Source organism: Seriola lalandi, unplaced genomic scaffold (genome assembly GCF_002814215.2).
Source record: "Seriola lalandi dorsalis isolate HSWRI2012SDOR001 ecotype SW California unplaced genomic scaffold, Sedor1 jcf7180002054443, whole genome shotgun sequence".
NCBI classification, from domain to species: domain Eukaryota; kingdom Metazoa; phylum Chordata; class Actinopteri; order Carangiformes; family Carangidae; genus Seriola; species Seriola lalandi.
Window position 1 is genome coordinate 1,048,863 of NW_019524996.1, and position 13,530 is coordinate 1,062,392.

Genomic DNA, 13,530 nt, shown 5'->3' on the forward strand with positions numbered 1-13,530 from the left:
GGGGTGGGGGTGGGGTGGGGGGCATGGATAATTCAGACAGGATGTGCCTCTCTGCCTCTCTAACTGCCCTAACTGTTTAAGTGTTTTCATCCAAGAAAGACAAATGTATCGGGCCAGATAAGAGACATGCTGTCTGCTAATGTAATAAAGATTCTTCGTTTGCAGACAGTCCGCTCTGATATTAAAGGTTAGCTTCCTTTGCAGATTTTATTGGCTCATTAATTAATGAATCATTAATGTAAAGAGAGTAATGTTTCCAGAGTTTAAACAGCTGGCCACCACACCTCCCTCCTATAACCCTGAAAGAAATTCATTCATCAAGGTTTCAACTGAGAGTTTCAGGGATTTGTGATTTTGTAGATGTTTTTTCAGGGTCTTTTCCAAACTGAATAAAATTCTCGAGGTATTAAAAATGTCAGATTTGATCGTGCTGATATGTTCTGAAAAACAACCACTGGTGACGTCAGTGTAAAAACATTGAAGGGAATCCATGTCAGCAGTGTTGTGCCATCAGACGGGGACGTTCTCTGCAAACAATCCATGCTTTGTGTGCTCAATGATCTTTTGTGTGATTGGGCTTCAGCGTATGAATGTGCGTCTTGCTTGGGAAAGTGGTATACCAGGCAGCCAGTAGCATCAATGAGGCTCCATGCTCCACTTTCATCCCAGTCTTGTCAGCATGGATGGATTTACAGCTCTGAGCTACTCTGAGACTCTGCATCTCATCGTATAGTCATCTCAGACCGGAGGCTCGTGCCAGCTAACTGCCCGGCGACACTGCTGACCAGTCACAGGACTGAGTGGGATCCTCCCAGGGGGAATTCCTTCCTTTTTTTTTTTTACCATAAACATTCCCAAACACTAAAACTAACTTCTGGGACAGATGATGGGAATATTTTTACGTTGCACGGTCAGTTGGTGAAAGAATGTTGTTTTTTCTTGGACCTCATGTCGACCCAGTGAGTAAATCAGCTTTAGCCTGTCAAGTCAGGGGTTGGGGTCCTCTGGGGCTCGGGGGCCACATCTTAGAGGAGTTCCTTATCTGTTGGTAGCAACAGCCTAATGATGCAGTGGGAATGTTGTGCTTCTGTCCGTCTTTAAAACCCAAAACCACCTTTGGCAGTGTTCGTCTTTAATCTTCAGCCAGGAGCCGCCCACCTAACAAACAAACTGACGTCACCCAACCCACAGGGCAAATGTGTGTGTGTGTGTGTGTGTGTGTTTCGTAAGCATGCGTGTCTAAGTGCTACTGTGTGTGCTTTCAGAGGTCCTTGTGTGGTGTGGCATTATTCACTGATTCACAGCAAACACAGATGTTCATATTATCTCTCAACAAGAAAAATAATTGGCTCACACTTATATGAAAAAGGCTTTCATTTGAGGAAAAAACCACGTCTCCCATCGTTCCTCATTTAGAATCTGTTTTTTTTATTGCTTTCCTCGTCTCCTCTTCCAGCCTCTTCCTTATTCTAGCTGTGTATTTTTTCTTTTTTTTTGGTAATTTTCTTTCATGTACCTAAGCAGCCGCTGCACCAGTTCAGCACCCAGGCTCTCAGGGCTCATTCAAACCGTCATTAAATAACAGAGAAATTTCAGACTGAAATCAATTTAATTTCAGTGAAATTGCTGCAATCAGTGGATTTACCCACAGATTTAAATTGACAATATGCGACGCGCTTTGTCACAAAGTTAAACCGTGGTAAAAAAAATTGACCCGTGAATTCACTCTGTGGGCCCCTTACAAAACCATCTTGACAGTTCTGACCTTTGAGGGAGCAGAGAGCTGGAATAGAATCCGTGCCAACAGAGCTTTCCTCGTCTTATACGTAGCGCCATGGACGAAACACAACCAAGAGCATCCTCTTCGACCGCCGTGCGTCGACCAAGCTTCGTGTGGACGTGAATTTCACTGTTGTGCCATTTTCTGTTGACGCAACTACAGTCCACTAGTTTCATTTCGACCTGACATTTGCATCAGTCCATCCTCCATTTGCTCTTCCTAAGCCAAAAGCCATCCCCTCCTCAGATATACAGCTGTTTTGTTTTTTTTTCCTGACAACCAAGCTCACAGCCTCCTCACATAAAGTATTGTCTCCCTTTTAATTGCTGGTGAAGTCTGCCTGCTGCGCTCTGGCTCCGTTCATAAAGCTTTATTGATCGCTATCCCAGGCGAGGCTATTTAAACAGCTTGTGTCTCGCGCGGTTCACATTTCTCCAACATGGGTTAGCTGTGTATTGCTATTAAAGACGCTCCTGGCATTCATTGTTGCAGCATGGAAGTCGACCATTGATTACTTTGGTCTCATTAACTCTGGTTCTTCCGGCGGGTCTAGTCCTTACAGGATGGGGGAGAATCGGGGGGGGGGGGGGTGTTGAGGTGTTCGTTTAATTGAGGTCATTACTAAGCGTAAATCTGTGTGTCCGTGCACCTGTGTGTTTGTGTTGCATTTCCCTGAACGAATGAGTGTTTTAAGAAGCGCTCAAAAGAAACAGGGAGGTCTTATGGCCAGAGGGCAACTTTTGGCTGCGCTTTGTATTCTGCCCTGCGTTCAGTCCCGACCATGTGGAGAATTAAATCAATTAGAAAGTGACTGAATGGAATTCAAATGAGAGAAACCACTGCGTGCATCCGCATCTGCCTTACACCTTTGAACAGCCATGGTGTAGCCTGTTTAAGCATTGCATGTATCTGCGTCTTTTAAGTGGTCAAAATGTCAGCGCAGATTGGAGATAACTTGTGTAAGGGCCATTAGGTATTACTGTCGACGCTCACGGGGCCCATTGGTAGTCAGCCAGTCTGGGCTTTCAGCGAGCCTGAGGCATTAATGCACTCTTCCTCTCTTCCCAATATGGCAAGGGTGCCTGGGAAAGATTCCCTCTAGCCTTGGCCTCAGACTAAAATCCCACTCAGAGGTGTACGTGCTGCTTCTTACAAGTCCAAGTCAGGACAGGCCGGGTTTCCCCTGAACTCAGTACAGCTGTACTTTCCTGTCTCTTTCTGTTTCTCTTCTCTCTGCTGTCTCTCTAACGCCCGGCCTGATTCTCACATGAAGACTGGAACTCTTACATTTTGTTTAGTCATGCTAGAGTGCGCTTTCAAGTGGCAATCCACAGGAATCTTGTTTTTCTTTCTTCTTTTGCTGACATCTTTGCACTAATCTCTCCTGCTGTGGTGTTTTTTGCAATGTACCCCCCCCCCCCCCCGAAAAAAAAAAAATCACTCCTCATTCAAACCACGTGCACATCACTTATCCTGAGTAGTTCTGTGGATGGAATTTGAGCTTCTATTTCTTTGTCTCATCACTGACGCTGGCTACTGCTTCCCTTTCAAACCGCTCAGTTTATTATTTTTTTCTCTATTTATTTCCAAACAAAGTGCTGTTTCTGCTGCTGGGAACATGAAACGCATCACTTGCTGTGCAGTGGAGGATTTCTCCTCCAATAGACCTGCCTGACACCGGCTGTGCACAACAATAAATACAAAAGCTTTCATGAGCTAGCTACAGGTTGAGGCACTATTTTGCTGCACAATCGGAAAAAATATTTATTTGTTTGAAAAATGTCACGGAGATTCTTAAATAAAATTACCACTCACATGAATGTCAGAGCCGCTTTTTGCTCTATTGAGTCTTCCTCTGCTAGAGACATCTTTTAATGTTTTGTTGTGACTCATCTCTCGTGACAGAGCTGTCTCGCAATTTCACAGTCAGAGGTGTGATTGTTTTTGACTTGAGGGACGATAACAAGACACTGCAAGTGTGTAACACCACTCCCAGTGCCAGCACTCACCCAGAGTCACAGTCTGGCTGCCTCTCCTCTCCTCTCAGTCTCAGTCTCTGTCTCTCCTCCCTCGCTCGCTCCTCTTGTACAGACTTTCCAACATTCCCCGTGTCTTTGTGCTCTTTCAGCTGCACATTCTCCTCGCGCTGGACCAGTCGGGCGTCCAGAGGCCTGTAAAAACACGCTGAGTTCACTCGGCTTTCTGTTCCTCAACACTTTCCGCTTGATTAATCTTTAATAGAGAATGAGGGAACTACAACCAGTACACAGAGCAGAAATAAAAATCAACAACACCCTCCCCCCCCCTTCTTTCTGCCCTCGAACCTCGAAAGGATGCTCAGACCAGTGCTATCAGACCTGATTGGATCTGACCATGTTGATCACAGGAGATAACACTATCTGCTCTTATCGGTCCGTTGTTTGGCCTCTCTGAATCTCCACTGTAAAATCACACTCCGCATTAAATCATTAAAAAACCCACATTCTCATTTTCCTCCATGGTTTCCAGTTTGAGAATTACTGTTGAGGTTGGTTGCAGCCCGCTGCGAAGCCAGCTGCATATTTAACCGCAGACTGTAAATATGCCTTTTGTTTATTTTTGTCAGCATCCTGAAGGGGAGGATGATGACATGCTTTCACCTGCTGTTTACAAGCCTCAATGTATGCGCCGAACCGAAAGCCCTGAAAGTTAGTTTTTGCCTAACCAGCCCAGGGCAATAACTGCCTGAGCAAAACCTGTTTTGATGATGCATAGCAGGCTGGAAGGCCCCCACCCCCCCTCCCCCTCCCAGGGAGAACGCCCGCATGACAGTTTCGGGTAATGAGTAAACAGAAGAGCAAGCTTGGTGAAACACTGTAAAATAACTGTCTCTGTCCCAGTAATTAAAAGAACAGTATACACTGAGCAAGCCTGGAAAGTCTCTCCTTATACCAACCAGTTCATCCTTACATGGAATATAGTCATGGTTCCTATTAGGGCTGCAACTACTGATTATTATTGATTAATATGAAGATTATTTGTCCAGAAAATATGGGAAATTAGTAAAAATGCCAATTTCAATTTCTCAGAGGCCAAAGTGACGTCTTCAAGTCTCTTGTTTTGTCCGACCAACTTTCCAAAACCCAAAGATACAATAATATAAGAAAGAAAAAAGAAGCTTATCAGTCAAGCAGCTTTTCTCCTTTTTATATTATTGTAAACTGAGTATCTTTGGGTTTTGCTTGGACAAAACAAGCAATCTGAAGACATCACTTTGTGTTTAGTGCTAATTAGGAATTGTTAGCACACCTAAATGCTAAACTAAGATGGTGAACATGGCAAACATTATAGGCTACGTGCGTTTATGTCAAAGCGTTGCTATGCCTCAGTCCTGCGTCACAGAGCCACTTACGTGACTCTTAGTCTTGTAGAAGCATGAAAAAGGCACGTCAGGTGTAACGTTTTGTTTGTGAGCAGGCTACACAAATTTTCCCTTTTCAGTTTGGTGGCTGAAGAACAGCTGAGCGCAGAGTACACACAGTCTGTAATGCTGCAGTTTGGCTTTGCTTTTGCAATGGTTGGACATGAGATTGTGTCTTTGTGCCAAAATCTCCAATCTCCATTCTCCGAGCAGAATGACCCCCCCCCACCCCCCCACCCGCAGATCCTCTGGCAGGCTGCAGTTGATAATCCCACAGATTATAGTCTATGGTCAGACACACAATGATATTTCACATTTTAGAAATGCTGCACGTGGTGAAGTGGATGAGCAGCCTTTGTGTGTCAATGTGTTTTAGATCATACACGTCTAGGATTTTGAACAGATCACAGAAAAATTATCCAATTACTCTCTAACTAACAGATGCAAATAAATGCATTTCAAGTCTAAATGAGAAATAAATGAGAAATTATAATGTAAATGTTGTGACAGTTTTCTTTACTTTAACAGCCACCAGGCGTTGTTAAGAGCTTTAAGTGTCTTGGTTGTCTATTACACAAGTACAAAAATGTATTTTACAGCTAAACAAACATGAATGCTGCATTGTCGCACGTGCATTAAACTGAAATGGCACCTGCAGAAACACAGGTGCATGCATACGTCCTATTATAAATAACTATAATCATTTTGACATTACAAGAACAAATCCCCCCTGTGCTCCAGGCATTTCCCTCCTCCTCTTTTCCTCTTTGCAAATGGTCTCCTGCTCGAAACTTCTTGAATAATGATGTCCTCGTGCACAGCGCTGCACTTGATTGCACCCTGACTCCCTGAGTGGGTTTGTGTGACATTATGGAAACTCTAGAGGAGAGCCGGCAGTCCTCACTGCAGGGCTGGATGTCTTGGTTCTTGAGCAGGCAAGCAGCTGTGGTCCATCCCTGAAGCTCAGCTCGCCGTGAATCATAGTCTCAGAATATTACACAAAGGGTCAACAAGCTGAAGAGGAAACGGCTGCCCATATGTCGCAGCAGCTATAAGAGACGAAACGAAGGAAGCTGGAACAGAGGAATAAAAGCAGGAGAGCATAATGTAACTTCTCTGGAGGTGTGTTGTTCCCTGTGCTACTTATTTATCCTCCCCTCTTTCCTTTCCATCTCTGATAAACCATTAGTCAAGGTGTCTGCTGGAGCGCAGTGTTGAGGTCACCAGCAGTCAGGGGCCTTGCAAAGCAGGGGGTGGGCAGAAGTGCTGCATGAAAGCCAGCCAGTCGCACTGACAGGAACACACAGGCTGTAATTACCACAGAAAATCTGCTCTCCTCAGTGACACTGTGAGGCACACACAGACACCTATACTCACACACAGAAGTGCAGCCTGCCACATGCACCACACAGGCGTGTAACCCCTGTTCTGCCCCGTTTTCACATGGATACAAAATGTTGTGAGCAGCCCACATGTCCACCTGCCCGTGAACAATAAATCAAGCTCTCCTGGGAGACCTCAGTGGATACAGCTCCCCACTCTTTGCGATCTCTTTTCTCTATCAGAGGAACTCATAAATGCGGCCACAGCCCCGAGCCGGGAGCCACCACACATTCCTTCACCACATCACGGCCTCTCATGCACTGTCAGCTTAATGCTGAGCACTCGGCAAAAGTGTATAATCTTCTTAAATAGCATGTCCGCTGCTGAACAGCACTGCGCACTGCAGATAGGCTGTATATGGCTTTTACTTAGTAAATGTGCCCATTGGAATAATCAAAGTGATAAGTTATTAGGGACTGAACGTTCGCCGGACAGAATTAAAAGAAGTCTTCTGGTACGTTGTGAGGAAAAAAGAGCACTTAAGGCTTTTGATGAGCTCGCTCTGACTCAGATTACAAGCCTTGTCTTAAGCTCTGCCATGCCGCGCTGCTAACAGGGAGAATTTAGCTTATAATGACTGACAGAGAATAAAAGGATAAAATGAAGATTTGAAATGTTTTGTTGGCAAGCATAAAAGGCGACAGAAATGAGAATACGCTAATATTAATGGCAGGGAGGCACAATACTGACATTGTTACCACTATCTGATTTTTTTTTTCTTCAATCTGGTTAACATTCATTCGATAGCCATCCGTCTATTTCGCGCCACTGTTAACTTTTTAAACTGTGATTGTAGCTGTGATTCATTCTTGAAAATATAATTTAAAATACAAAGACATCACATAGAACAAGTGAAACTAATTGGAATAAACAACATGAACTAAATCACAGAAGGCCAGAAACATACGACAACATTAAATGTGCACATTCAGAAGTGAACATGTGTGTTAATCATAGTACATTCACATTATGCGTAACTTAACTTAAATCCAGGAGGTATATATACATGTATATACTGTAGATATATTTTTTGTCCAGCTTTCACTATTTTATGTAAATAAGTTCACTGTGTGACCCCTTACACATTGTCATTTGATACATTGTTATTAGAAAAATATTGATTGTAGCTGCTTAATTGACTTAAACTCACAGTATGTCACTTCTGCTGCTATGGGTCTCTAAATCAAAACAATAATGAAAGACGGCGTTTGGTGACCTCATGAAATAGCGTGGGATCATGGGAGTTGTTGTCTTCACCAACATTGCCGTAAGCTTTTTTACGGTTTGGATTCCTTCAACTATCAGTCGTTCAGGAGCTTTTTATCAGTAGCTGTATTATCTGCAGAGGTCTCCTCCTCTACACTACAAAGAGACCCAGTGTTTATAACTGGTAAAAACACAGAATAAACCAAACCCTGCAGGTGGGCTTGAAAAACAATAATAAAAAAAAAAAAATTGTCCAAAATTCACTATTTAACACAACCAGATGCTGTAGAAACAGAAAGAATCATCGGACTTTCAACTTTCCAGTGGTCCTTAAACTAACCATGCGTGACATAGACTTTTTGCAGAAAATATAACCAAATATTTGCCTGACTTTTCTCTCTGATAACTGAAGATCCAGACGTCTGATGACTAAAATCCTTCATCTGGTTAAAATATATAGGTGGGGCCAAGGTGTAAAAAGTGTATCTTAGAAATGTGGCTTAAAACTGGAGTCAATTTTGAGCTTCTGGCAGGTAACCACAAAACCAACACATGAGCATAGGGGATATGACGTCAGAGAGACGGCCAAATGAAATGTACTGCTACCATGATTAAGAAAATCACAGATTTCGTTTGGTTTGAAAAGTGCTAGAAACATTTGCGATAATGTCAATACACAACTCAAAAACATATATAACATAGGTCCAGTAATATTTACACATTTTAATGTGGAAAAGTTACGTATATAACTTTAACTTGGGCTGCCCGTAGTTAAAATGCATTGTAGAGTGACAGAGAGCCTGATACAATAGAAAAATGTGCATATAATGCATGAGAGTGCATGTATACGTGTGTTGGCATGTGTGTGATGAATGGGGATTCCAACAGCTCTGACCCTTCGACCCCTCCTATTGTTTCTGAGATGATCAGAGGCGTAATGGGGGGCTGCTGAGGGGCGCTGGGGTGGGAGCCTCGACACAATGAGGCTGGAAAGCGCAGCAGCTGCCTTGACCAATAGGCAAAGAGACTGAGTGAGGGGTTGAAGTGGGTAAAGCACAGGAGGCTTTTAGAACATGTTATAAGAGCAGCAAGTGTTCACTTGATTGAAATCTGGGAACGGGGACAGAAGGAGAAGTGTACATCTGTGCCTTTCCGACCCCCACCCACCCACCCACCACCCCACCCTCTGAGGCTTTGTGTTGTAAGTAAGGTTTGTCAGGGGCACCCTTGGGACCTGACCCAGCCCGGTCCTTGGGGAAGCAGCCAACTGTGTCACACTTTTAAACCACTGCAGCCCTCTTGTTACGTGCTACACTCTCATCTACATATACACATGGCAATATAAAACAGAGCTGTAAGGGGTTTAATGCAGCGCTTTTGTCTATTGTACGAGGAGATGGAGGGATCTGCTTTAATTGTTGAGCCCTTCTCTTCGCTGACCTGAAGTAACATGATCTATGACAGGATGCAAAGGAATCCATTGACACAGTGGGAAGTTATTGATCCTAAATGGAGTTACTTCCAGGGAAAATGGACTTGACAGCCTGAACTGAGAAGCTTCTTATTTGAAATTCAATCTTTTTGATTTATAAAGAATAAATGCTCAGCGCCAACACCCAGCAGTTTGATACTGGCATATTTTCTGGTTGACTGCTTAGACAGCTCTGACCTGGACGTTTTACAGTGATGTTCTCTTTCATGCTACGAGTAAATTTAAAGTCACAAGCCCTCTCTACCAAAAGGTCTCATGTGACACCGTTTCTAATCGCACTTCCCCATCAAATTCCGAATCCAATTCAAAGTCCTTGTGATCAACTACAGAGCTGGTCAGGCTCCAGCTTGCATTAGAGATCCACTGCAGGTCTGTGTTACGCTTCTGATCAGGGTTTGCTGGTTGCTCCTAGAATGAGGTTTTAAAACTAAAGGAGACTTCACTTTTCAGGTTGTGAGCTCTTAAACTTTGGAGCTCTCTCCCATTGGATTTGAGCTCTGCAGACACCCTTAAAAACAGCTCAAGACCTACTTATTCAGGCTTCTATTTATTCTCCTTTTTTTATCCTTTATGTCTGTATATACAGTATGTGCTTTGTTTTACCTGCTCTGTGAAATTCCATATAAATACTTTTACTTCAAATTTTGTGCTCAAATTTTTTAAGGGTCAAATTTATATTACTTGTGCACAAATACTCATCGTCCAATGAGAAGGGGCAAAAATCATTTTCCCTTATAGGTATTCAATTAGAAGCAAATTTATTCTTCTTCATTCTAAATGAGTAAACACACAACTTTGAAAACAATGAATGTGGCGATCCGTCATTATACTTGATGCAGGTCTTTAATTCAATTTGAATTCACTTCGGGGACACAGTTTTCAGCCGGCCAGTAACAGTAATGTAATCATTACTACAAAAGAATCTATTGTGTTACTGGGAGCTGTAATATAATTACAGTAAAGCATTAAGTTACCCTGGCGCTGTTCATGTGTTTGGAAAATTGATTCTAAAAAGAGAAGAGACACAAATTCATCCACCCTGACTCTACACACGACATTTGTTCCTATTCAGCAGCAGCAGCAGTGAACGCCTCGGTCACCCAGGCGGACAGGAAACCCACCCAGGGAACTGTGGCTCTGTGTGTTTTCTCCCGGTCAGCTCCCTCTGCTGAGTTCAACAGAACCCGATGCGTTGCCAGCTTTGATCAGCCCACTTCAAACAGCCACACTGACTCGTTCTGCTGCTCCCAAAGCTACAGCGCTCGGTCCCTCTGGCCCCCCACCTCCACGGTGGAGAAAAGAAAAAAGCAGCATCCGTCTGCAGCCCGTCTGAGCGAAAGGGGATACAGAGAGAGAGGCCATCTTTCACCTCCATCTTTCACCCTCTCCCCCTCCCTCTCCTCCACCTGCAACTCACACACACACACACACACACACACACACACTCGACAGATCTCATCATTTATGGATGACTTTATTTATAAACAAGATCTTGTGTGCTCCCTTTCTCGCTGCTGCTGCTTTTGTGGAAGTGAAATTGCACTTGAAGTAGTGCCATGTCTCCCTGGTGGCTCCCTGGGGGGGGGGGGTAGATACTGTAGCATCATGATAGGGATGTGTTTGGATGGTTATACACTGGAGGACGTGGAATTGTAGGAGGAGAAGCTGTCCTTTTTCAAATCCGTTTTTCTTTCATATGCCTGTGTAGCTAGCGCATGTATATTCTCACTTCTCACTCACTTCTTTCATATCAGACAGACACGGTGGACAGAGGAGCTGCAGTCAGTGCTATTACAAGTTTTAATAAAAATCTTCGAGCGGGGGTACAAGTTTCGAAAGGAGATAGAATGAGAATGAAAGATGTGCAGGAGTGGAAACGATGTGATCTGTGCTGTTTTACATGTGAAAAGGAATATAAAGAGATAAAAAAAAATGTGAATTGTGCATGTGAGGTGATGGGAGTCTGAGGGCTGGGAGATTTTCAGAGCAGAATTCATTGTGGCATGGCAATCACCACTAGTTGGTCAAAGAATCAGAGTGGGTGTGTTTAACGTCGGCAGTAAACCTCAAACTGTTTGGCGAGGTCTCAGAGACGGTGCTGTGAAACAACTGAAATACTCAAAGCAGCTTGAGTTTTTTTTAATTTTTTTAATCCTTGCCAGATGGAGGCGCTGTTAACAAGCTGCTGGCTCAGAGAAACAACCACCACTACAGTTTTAGCCAAACGGTTTTCACACCATCTGTTAAAGAGTTTGCCTAATTAAGAGCTGATTAAAGCAACTATGCATATGATTACTTATTTTGGTGCCGCCTGGTGGTAGCTTCAGGAGTGACATGGCGGCAGACAGCAACGTGTGCACCTAGGTTGAATCCGGTGTGTGCTTGCTTGTATTTGCTTGCCCAGCGCAGCACTTTGTTGGATGATACTGGATTGCGATCTGAAGTTGAGTAGCCAAGTACAAGTATTTTTTGTTGGGTGACGCTGCAGTTTTTCACCTGAGCCCTTCGCATTGGCGCAGTGGCCTCATTGAAATAAATTGCATTTCGTCACGCAGTGCTAATGTCCTTATGCCTTATCAGAATAGTTTGGAAGATGCGACAATCATATAAAAGTGTACGCATAACCCTGAAGTTTAGGTATATGGTTATCTAGGTACACTGTGCACACGCAAGCCAAATATGATGCTTTACTTTGGTCAGAAAAAAAACTAACATTTTGAATGTGCGATCTGGACGTCCCTTTAAAAAGGAGCGGCTCCTCCGTGCACAGGGCCGGACAGGTGGGGTCCTGAAGGCCTTTGTCTAAGCTTATCAACACATCAGCTTTTGAGGAGTGAAACTGGATATTCCAACTACACTCCTTTTCTCTTTAAAAAAAAAAAAAAAAAACTGTGAGATCCCTCAGTTTTTACATGTTCATGTTGAGCAACCAGACAAAAACAAATAAATCAAAAAGACTTGCAGTCTGTGTTGGGGATATCGGAAGCAGCTGGGATCCTACGCTGATTGGTTTGAGCGGTGAAAGAGGTTGTGCAAAGAACAAATAATCCTCAAGTCAGCATCTGGTGTTCTTTAACTAGCTCTAGTGTGTGTGTGTGTGTGTGTGTGTGTGTGTGTGTGATCTTTAACTGTGTTATTTGGTGGATCTTGACCAAACAGGCTGCTGCTGCTTTGAGGAGACCCAACGGTTCTGGTGTGACAGGCGCAGAGCTTGAGGAAACACAGAAACAGATAAAAACAAGTTGTGCATGTCCTCCCTGTACGCAGGCAGCAGTCGTTCACAGCTTCTCGACTTCCTCGCACAAACAAACGCCGGGCGGTGTTTGTACTATAACATCTAAACACATGAACATGTCCATGGAATTTAGAGGTTTGCCACTAACTGTAGACGGCCACAGCAAATCCGAGGTCATTTCTTAAACAAGGGGAAAATGAGAGCAGAGACTTGATAATTGGTGAGACAGAGAAGATATAGATTGACAGAGGAAGTGCGTGACAAAAGGAGCATAGTGAGCTTTAAAAGCAAAAGCGCAGCATGAACCAGAGCCTTAGACATACAGAGAGATCAAACAACAGGAGATGGAATGCATAGCTATTTCTCTGCTGGAATGAGAGTGAGTGTGTCAGTATGTGTGATTATGAAAGAGAGGCTGGGGGTGAGGAGGAACTGAAAGCGGACACACTGCTCCATCTCCATCCCCCTGGGGTGTAGCAGGAGACAGACAGTAATGCTGGTTCTGTCCCCTGCCTGTGCTGTCAGTGCCATGGCCCCCCCCCCGCATTTCAACCTGCGATCGGACGACAGACGCAGGATTTAACTCTTTGGCAGTGGGGCTCAGGGCAGATCCTTGGAAGGTGCTTGACGCCCTTCAAAGGCTGTACTTCCTTCCAGAGGGAAAGTGCAGGGGCTTTGATCAATATCCCTTGTGTGAAAGCTGCAGACATGGAAGGTTAATGGCCATTTAACCCAGTGTCACCTCCACTGTCCCGGCTGCGTGCTAATGCCTTTGAAAACTTGACACAACCATCTCTATTACAGATCAACAGCTTTATCTGTGTGTGTGTGTGTGTGTGTGTGTGTGTGTGTGTGTGTGTGTGTGTGTGGATGGTATATACACTTGTATAACCTATATGTCAGACTGAGCAACCAAAGGTATAAACCCCACTCTAGAGTGCAGGCCAGCTGAACCTGCTTCATTACAGGCTTTTTAATGGTTTGGATTGAGCTGATTTTTTTTTTTATCAGATTCGCTGCCTTAAGCTCCTTAT

The 13,530-nt window shown here is 43.9% G+C and overlaps 1 protein-coding gene across 1 annotated transcript in view; it reads left to right on the forward strand.

The window, feature by feature from the left end:
- The window catches only part of rnd2 (Rho family GTPase 2), a 29,202-nt gene that overhangs the window by 1,302 nt on the left and 14,370 nt on the right, over positions 1-13,530 (forward strand). The gene's annotated exons all lie outside the window — the stretch shown is intronic.